At 38.9% G+C, this 8,483-nt stretch overlaps 1 non-coding gene across 1 annotated transcript; it reads left to right on the top strand.

Moving 5' to 3' along the window:
* The first annotated feature begins 7,564 nt into the window (after positions 1-7,564).
* On the top strand, positions 7,565-7,692 carry LOC116481342 (small nucleolar RNA SNORA18). The gene has a single exon (XR_004251508.1). It is a non-coding gene; the product is annotated as a small nucleolar RNA SNORA18 (small nucleolar RNA).
* The last annotated feature ends 791 nt before the right edge of the window (positions 7,693-8,483 follow it).

The raw sequence follows: 8,483 nt of genomic DNA, 5'->3' as shown, positions 1-8,483 counted from the left end.
CCTCAAAAAAAAAAAAAAAAAAAAATCAACAACAGCTCTGGGGCCCAGAAGCCTCGAGGGTGTGTCCATCTTCACACAGAAGCTAAGAGATGGTGAGTAATGTTTGAACTTCATGTTTGTTGGGAAAAAACGTGCCTTGTTTTCTCTCTGCCTCTTTGTTATCCTAAAATTTCCATACCATTGAGTTAAAAAGAACCAGTATACTTTCTAGCCCAGACAACTTAGGCACCCCTTGGTCAGACATTTGCATATTGAAGTTAAGAAGTTAAACTGAATAATTTATTCAAGGATTTGTTTCTTTTCTGACTTTAAATGGTAACTGGAAACAAAAGGCTAGCTTGAGAAAAAATTACAAAGGGATGGTGGAAGTAACATTTAAGTAGAGATACTTCAAACCCACTCACATAGCTGGCACAAAAGTTCTTTGTTATCTACGTGATGTTCATCAGAAGATGAACGATAATATTGGCTCTGCGCCCATTATCTTAACTCCTTCTACATTTACCAAGCCGTGATTAAGAAACTGATGTCCAGTTTATGGTTCTGCTAAGTAAACCACAGAAAGAGGTAGGAAAGTAAATTGTTGGTATGTAATAAACGCTATAATTAGGCTATGAGGAAAGGAATCTGGCAGTCTTTATCCTGAGAGAATATTTAAGTCTGGAAGGACATGGCATGGAGGTGTTTGTCATCAGTGATGGGCTGTGAGGAGAGATGAGAACATTCTATAAATTTAGATGATCCCATGTGAAAGTAAGTACCAGCTTGGCCACTTTATTATTATTATCATTATTATTATTATTATTTTTGAGATGGAGTTTCGTTCTTGCTGCCTAGGCTGGAATGCAGTGGTGCAATCTCAGCTCACTGCAATCTCCGCCTCCCGGGTTCAAGTGATTCTCCTTCCTCAGCCTCCTGAGTAGCTGGAATTACAGGCGCTCAACCACACCCAGCTAATTTTTGTATTTTTAGTAGAGACGGGGTTTTGCCATATTGGCCAGGCTGGTCTTGATCTCCTGACCTCAAGTATCCACCCTCGGCCTCTCAAAGTGCTGAGATTACAGGTGTGAGCCACCGTGCCCGGCTCAGCCACTTTATATATGAGGTAACTAATTTAACTTACTCACATGTGTTTCCTCATCTGCAAATTATGGGTAATAACACTTACTCAGTTGGTGCTTGTAAGAATGAAATAATCAAATATGGAAAACACCTAGGAATAAGTGCTCAACATGCTGTAAATGCTCAGTAAGTAGTAAAATCAAGGTTTCTAGAAGAGAATAAAATACAAATTACCTTCAATTGCAGTGAAAAAGACTTTGGTATGATTAAATGACAACTTCATAACTAAATGAGGAGAGGAGGGAATTATTGGTTCTGTCTGGTTAATCACCATTGTATACCAAGTACCTCACACAATTCCTGGCCCACAGTAGCAGGTCAATAAATATTTTTCTTTTTACATTTCCATTCCTTTCACTTTGTTTCCTCTAGTATTAACATTATATATCACCCTAATACAATTATCAAAACCAGAAATTGTAAGTATTTTGAGTGAATATTGAATATATTTTTAAATAATCAAAAACAGGGTAATTATCCTTATATCTGGGATTATTCTTTCAAGAAACACAAAACATAGGAATAAAAAGTCTCTGAGTCAGAATTTCAAAATTGGTTTTGAGAATAAAAAACAGTCCTTTTCATTAAAGTGGGGGCTTTAATGCAGACCCAGTGAGGTGAACTGCACAACTACTACACATAAAATGTAGGAGCCCAATATTTGATCCTTTTGATTCATCAGAGTTTTGGGCTCAAGAATCATAGTGAGAAAATGAACTTCAGCTTAGTGAGCAAACCAGGATTTACAACAACAAAATATATACATGCAAATTATGTAAAGCATGAGTTATTCTTTCTATTGTGAACAAAGGACATTTTTCATGGGATAAGTCTTTGTTATGAATATCTCTATATACTGCATAGACATTTTTCACACCCCCACCAATTTTGTGAAGAGACAGTAAGTCAGGGAGTTACCTAATTTGTGTCAAAAACAAGGAAAAGATGTGTCAACAACAGCATTTTTTTTTGCATGCCAGTGACAGGTTAGCACTCCAACTGTTGCTGATCTGTTGGAATTTCCTGTTTCCTCTTCCATGGAAATGTTTTCTCTTTTCTGTTGAAATAATAAATTGGAACCAGTGAGGCAGGGTAGGACATGACAACTCAGGAGAACAAATGGCATCTGAAACCACTGTCCATGGTATACAATGGATGTAGGAAAATCCATCTATCCAGACTCAATACAACCAGATTTTTTCTTAGAGATTCACAATAATAACTAGAAGTTAAAATCATAAGACTTTGATCATGATATGAAACAAATTAACTTAAGCCCAGTTTAGTTTTGGTGTTAAGTGATATCTTTAAGAATTTTTTGACCATGAATGAGATGAAGGGTAGCCTTCTGTCAACCAAAATAAACATTTCCAAACATTCTAGATCAATAGATGGTTCTTCTGTGTATCTTTTTTCTTCCCCATCTTTGTTCCTCCTGCTCTCTCATTTGCTTTCCTTTCCTTCTCCGAGATTGCTTTCCTGTCACTGCTTCTTGCACCCCAGACACTCTGGAGGGACACATTGATTGTCACCGAAAACCCACCTAAACATTGGTTCACAGACAATGTGCTCAAGGGAAAAGAAGCAGTGGAGCTGTTCTCCATTTAGTGCAGTGTAGAGAACAAACATTGCCCTAGGGGAAAAAAAAACAGCTGGAGCTAGCCACCATTCTACCCGTAACTTTTAATGAAATTATGGGCAAAATGTTTAAAAGTCTTGAGGCATAAGTTACTTTTCTGAAAACTAGGGATAATGATCTCTCCTCTGTCTGAAGCTCATCTCTTGAGAGTTTTACAGTTATAATCAGAAAGGACCCTCCCATCCCTCTGTTCTTTTTTGGCAGTGATCTTGGACTCCAAAAGCTGCTCTGTGGAGCCTACAGTCAGATGTGTCCATGATCAACCACTTTAGTCACCACCTGACTAACCATGTGTTTCCAGAAATTTACTCTTTATTCAAAGGCTTCTTCAAAGAGTATCTAAGAGTAACTCAGATACATGATATTTACTTGCTTTGAGTGACTCTTCAGTACTTCTTCTAATATGGTTTGGCTGTGTGCCCACCCAAATCTCATCTTGAATTGTAACTCCCACAATTCCCATGTGCCGTGAGAGGAACCTGGTGGGAGGTGATTGAATTATGGGGGCGGATCTTTCCTGTGCGGTTCTCGTGATAGTGAATGAGTCTCATGAGATCTGATGGTTTTAAAAAGAGGAGATTCCCTGCACAGGCTCTCTTTTTGCCTGCTACCATCCATGTAAGATGTGACTTGCTCCTCCTTGCCTTCCACCATGATTGTGAGGCCTCCCCAGCCACTTGGAACTGTAAGTCCTTTAAACCTCTTCCTTTTGTAAATTGCCCAGTCTCAGTTATGTCTTTATTTTTTATTTATTTATTTATTTTTTTTTTTGAGACAGAGTCTTGCTCTGTCACCCAGGCTGGAGTGCAGTGGCGCAATCTCGGCTCACTGCAAGCTCCACCTCCCGGGTTCACTGTCCTGCCTCAGCCTCTCCGAGTAGCTGGGACTACAGGCGTCTGCCACCACGCCCGGCTAATTTTTTTGTATTTTTAGTAGAGACGGGGTTTCACCGTGGTCTCGATCTCCTGACTTCGTGATCCGCCCACCTCGGCCTCCCAAAGTGCTGGGATTACAAGCGTGAGCCACCACGCCCAGCCGGTTATGTCTTTATCAGCAGCATGAATACAGACTAATACATCTCCCTTCTCAAAAAAAAAAAATTAATAATTAGAAACATTTTTTCTCTCAAAGACATTTTCTTATTTATATAAATTCTGTCTCTCAATCAAATCTGAGTGTCTTTAACATTCTGTAAGAAGACTTTCTTTTTAATACACTTTACCCAGTTGCAGCCCAATTATTAACTTGACAGCAAATCACTCAGGACAACAGAAATTGAGCCCCTAACACCCACCAAATATTTAAAAGTACATAATGTTAATATGTGAAGATACTCAACAAATATGGAACATAGTTTGTGATTTCAAAAACTTTATAACCCACATTGGGAAGATAATATTCATTGGATTTTAGAGTAAGAAAGGATTATAAGTCCACTATTTTCTAGATGGATCAGGAAATACTCCACCATCCCAAGAATAAAATAGAGGGGAGAAAAAGATGGTTTGACCACCACAAAATAAACTAAGTTCCCTTTCCTACCCTCCAGTGATGTTATGCTGCACAGATGATCAGCAGAGGTGACTGTGGTAGATCCTAGTGTAGGTCTCATGTCGCTGGTTGTAGGCATCTAAAACAGGAAGGAAGAGCATGGCAGAGAGGGCTCCTGCATGCCTTCCAGCATCAGAGGCATGTGAAGACTGCATGAAGGGGTGGAACAGGCATTTTGATGCAGAGGTACCAAAGGGGTCTTAGATCAACACACTCAAGCAAGTACAGTGACAGCTGTGGAACTGTGACTCCTGGACCACAAAGTGATCCATCCACAAGATGATTTGAGAGGTTTATATCATTTTGTCATTTGTCATTTCTGTTTTTTCATATATGACTGGCAGTCACTATGTGACATAGCCAAATGGATCCGAATGTATTATTAAGTAGTATTTTTGTTAATTAAACTTTTAATTTTAGCTTTGCTGAAATATGCTTGTGTTGTGCTTTTTATATTCCTAGGAGTAGTGCAAAAGGAAAGCCCTGCCAGCTGACAATTTCCCATGAAGGTAATTATCTGTTGGTTGTACACGTATGCAAATGCCACAAGAGCTTTTACTGCTAGAGGAGAGGGAAATGGAAGAAAAGACCCAGAGATGAGAGAATACTAGAATGGGCTATAACATCATGGTACATATTTGAATTATTAAAAAGGATTGAAATACATTGCAGCTGAGCTGCAAGGATATCAGAGGCCAACATCTACAGAGAAAAATTCAATATGAAACAAGTGATGACAGCTTTAAGTTCAACAGGCATTGAGAAGTCTCTTTGGGCAGGGAGGGAGCAGAACAGGCACTGATGAGGGTTAATATTCAGTGGAGGTAGAAAAGGCAATCCTCTATGATCCAAGACATTTTTTGCTCACCTGCTGGATGATATTTAAATTTTCTTTGACTTTAGTATTTGGAATTTTGCTTCAGTGCTTGATTAAGCATGTATTTGTGGGTTTCAATAGCCATTCTTTTTCTCTGTACCAGACAGACAGGAGTGAAGTAGTCCCATTCAGGAGGAGTACCACCAAACCAGTAACCAGAGACATTCATTAGGGTCCACCTAGATTTGAACTTGTTTGTAATTAATACCCTAGGATGGCTATTTTTATGTGTCAACTTGACTAGGCTATGATACCCAGATATTTCATCAAAAGCCAGTCTGGATGTTGCTGTGAACATATTTTTTAGATGAGATTAACATTTAAATCCGTAGTCTTTGAATAAAGCAGATTGTTCTCCATAATGTGGGTGGGCCTCATCCAATTAGTTGAAGGCCGTAAGAGGAAAAAAAAAAAAAAAAAGACTGCAATCTCCTGAGGAAGAGGAGAGTCTGTCTCCAGACTGCATTCAGACTCAAGCTGCAATGTCAACTCCTCCCTGTGTCTCCAGCCTGCTGGCTTTCCCTGTAAATTTCGGACTTGCCAGCACCCACAATCATGTGAGCCAATTCTTATTTTAAAATCTCTCTCTCTCTACACACACACACACACACACACACACAAACACACACACACACACACACATCCTATTTGTTCTGTTGACCTAGAAAACCCTGACTAATACATATCCCCTAAAACCCCTTAGGGTTTAGACCCAGGACTTGAAATAAAAAGAAATTTATTTGAGTGATGAGAACACATGGACACACAGCGGGGAACAACACACACTGGGGCCTACTGGAGGGTAGAGGGTGGGAGCAGGGAGAGGATCAGGAAAAACAACTGATGGATACTAGGCTTAATACCTGGGTGATGAAATAATCTACACAACAAACCCCTATGACACATGTTTACCTATGGAACAAACCTGCACATCCTGCACATGTATCCCTGAACTTAAAATCAAAGTTAAAAAAAAGAAATTTATTTGAGTATAATAAACTCAGAGATTCTCAGTAAATAATAACCTTTTGTTAAACTATTTAAATTAAACCTAAATAACTGATTAGAGGAACATTAAAAATTTTTGAACTAAGTTTTGAATATGGGATCCCAGCAATCCAATCTTAAGATCTGGATTCATGATTATTCTCTTTCCTTTTTGCCTTTTTGTTTTATGGTCTATTGTCTTGTAAGTTTCTGAACTAATAACTGGTAGTCAGCTTTTGTGGAGGTTTTGCTATCTCTCCAGAAATTCCTTATGCACTCCTTCTGCATTCTCTCCCTTTCCCGACTACTCTTTTCTTAGAAAGGAGCACATTGTGGTGAAAAGATCAAGGTCTTTGAAGTAAAAACAAAAAAAAGGTTTGAATCCTGGATCTGAAGAAAACACCAGCTGTGGAAACTTGTCCAAGTCATTTAACCTCTCTAAGCCCCAGTTTCCCCATCCCTCAAGATCCTCCCAAAGACAGTATTCAGATTAAATGAGGTAACAAATGTTCAGACCCTAGTGTTTATATAGGAAGGTACTGACTTCCATGTGAGGTGACTGAAGCCTAGTAAACAAGCTTCTTGGTTTCTTTACTTAAAAAGTCCCTGATGGTAAAAGTATCAACAAACATGTAATTTAGAAAGCAGAGAACATCTCTGCTATCCTTGGCAGCTGCAAAGGAAGTCAAAAGGAATATATTATTTCAACATAGTCTAACTTCTATAACAAACAACTCCCCAGTTGCAGCAGCTTGACATAGTGAAATTGTTATTTCTTGCTCATGTCACAGCGCAGTGTGGGAGGATGGGGGGACTCTGTTCCACATTCATTCATGAACCCAGGCACCTTCAATCTTGTGGCTCCACCCTCATATTGGCCCTTAAAGTTATTTCTTTTAAGGTAGCTAATGAGAAAGAAAGGCAGAAAAGAGAACGTGATGACCACATAAAGGAAGCGTATGTAGGTCATTTCTGCAAGTGGCACGTGTTGCTCCAGCTCCCAGCCAATTGGCCAGAATGCCACTGCATAGCCTTACCTGGAACACGTAGTGTCGCCCTGTGCCCAGGGAGACAAAAAAACAATGTTGGTGAACTTGGGCATACATTCATCTCAAGAGCCATAAAGACCTGTTAGATTAGTTCTTTCAAATTTGTTTGTTCTTAACTGTTTACTCTCCATTACTCATGCATATCCTTTGATCTGTGTTCAGGCTTTTGATTTTATGTAAATGCCTAGGCGTACACATTTTCCTATAAGCGGAACTTAATAATGAGAAAAGAGGTAGACCAGAAGTCCCTTAGTGTCTAAAGTAGAAACAAAAAGATAGCTGTTAAGACAGAAGATGAAAAATAGGGAGGCTCAGAGTGCAAAAGGAAATGATACATTTGTTGAGGTCTTTCCCGATGGGACTTTTCTGTAGGCTGCACGTCATTGGAAACGCCTCATAGAGTTAACTCTGTGGTTTTACTTTACTCACGGGACTCTTGTTAGATCTGTGGGAACTACAAGAGAGTTGCTATAAGTATGAAAAAGACAGTTACTAAATATAGGAAAGACCTGATAATGTACTTTTTTACCTTATGTATTGGCATATTCCACACTCTGCACTATTCTTGAGTGTGATCACTTAGGAATGAATATGATTTGAACTCACTCAGGTTTAGAGAGGGTGTCAAATTGAGAACTAGGCAGATCCACCTACACTAAAAATGACCCTAAAGTAAATTGGTTGAAGAAATTAGATCTCAAAGATTCTTGATTTTTCCAAAGGTAAATTTTGAAATCTTCATCAGTATAGCCATATTAAAAGGAGATGACAGATGCCAAAATCAAAGAATTATGGCCTGACAGGACAACTGCATTAAAATAAGCATCAGTTTCTTTAAAAAGAGCTAACTTGAAGATAAATCTTTTGAAGATAATTTTGACTCCAGCTCTTTAGAGGATCTAAAGTGACCTCGATGGACAGTGGAAGAAATTACAATATGGAATTCCTTGAATAAAAATCTATTGACTTTAAATAATTTTGCCTAATGTTACATACACACAGTTAAAATGAAAACACCTCTTTACACTGTTAAAAAAAGAAAAAGAAAATAATAGATTTTCACATTGCCCCATTGATGCCATTAAAAATCTATATAATCGCTAGAGTCAAGAATTAGAAATATTATCTTCTGGCCGGGCGCGGTGGCTCACGCCTGTAATCCCAGCACTTTGGGAGTCCGAGGCGGGCAGATCACGAGGTCAGGAGATCGAGACCACCCTGGCTAACAAGGTGAAACCCTGTCTCTACCAAAAATACA

The sequence above is a fragment of the Hylobates moloch genome, unplaced genomic scaffold, assembly GCF_009828535.3.
Source record: "Hylobates moloch isolate HMO894 unplaced genomic scaffold, HMol_V3 SCAFFOLD_13, whole genome shotgun sequence".
Lineage (NCBI taxonomy): Eukaryota > Metazoa > Chordata > Mammalia > Primates > Hylobatidae > Hylobates > Hylobates moloch.
Note: the sequence above shows the minus strand (reverse complement) of the source record. Positions and strands in the feature narration are given on the sequence as shown.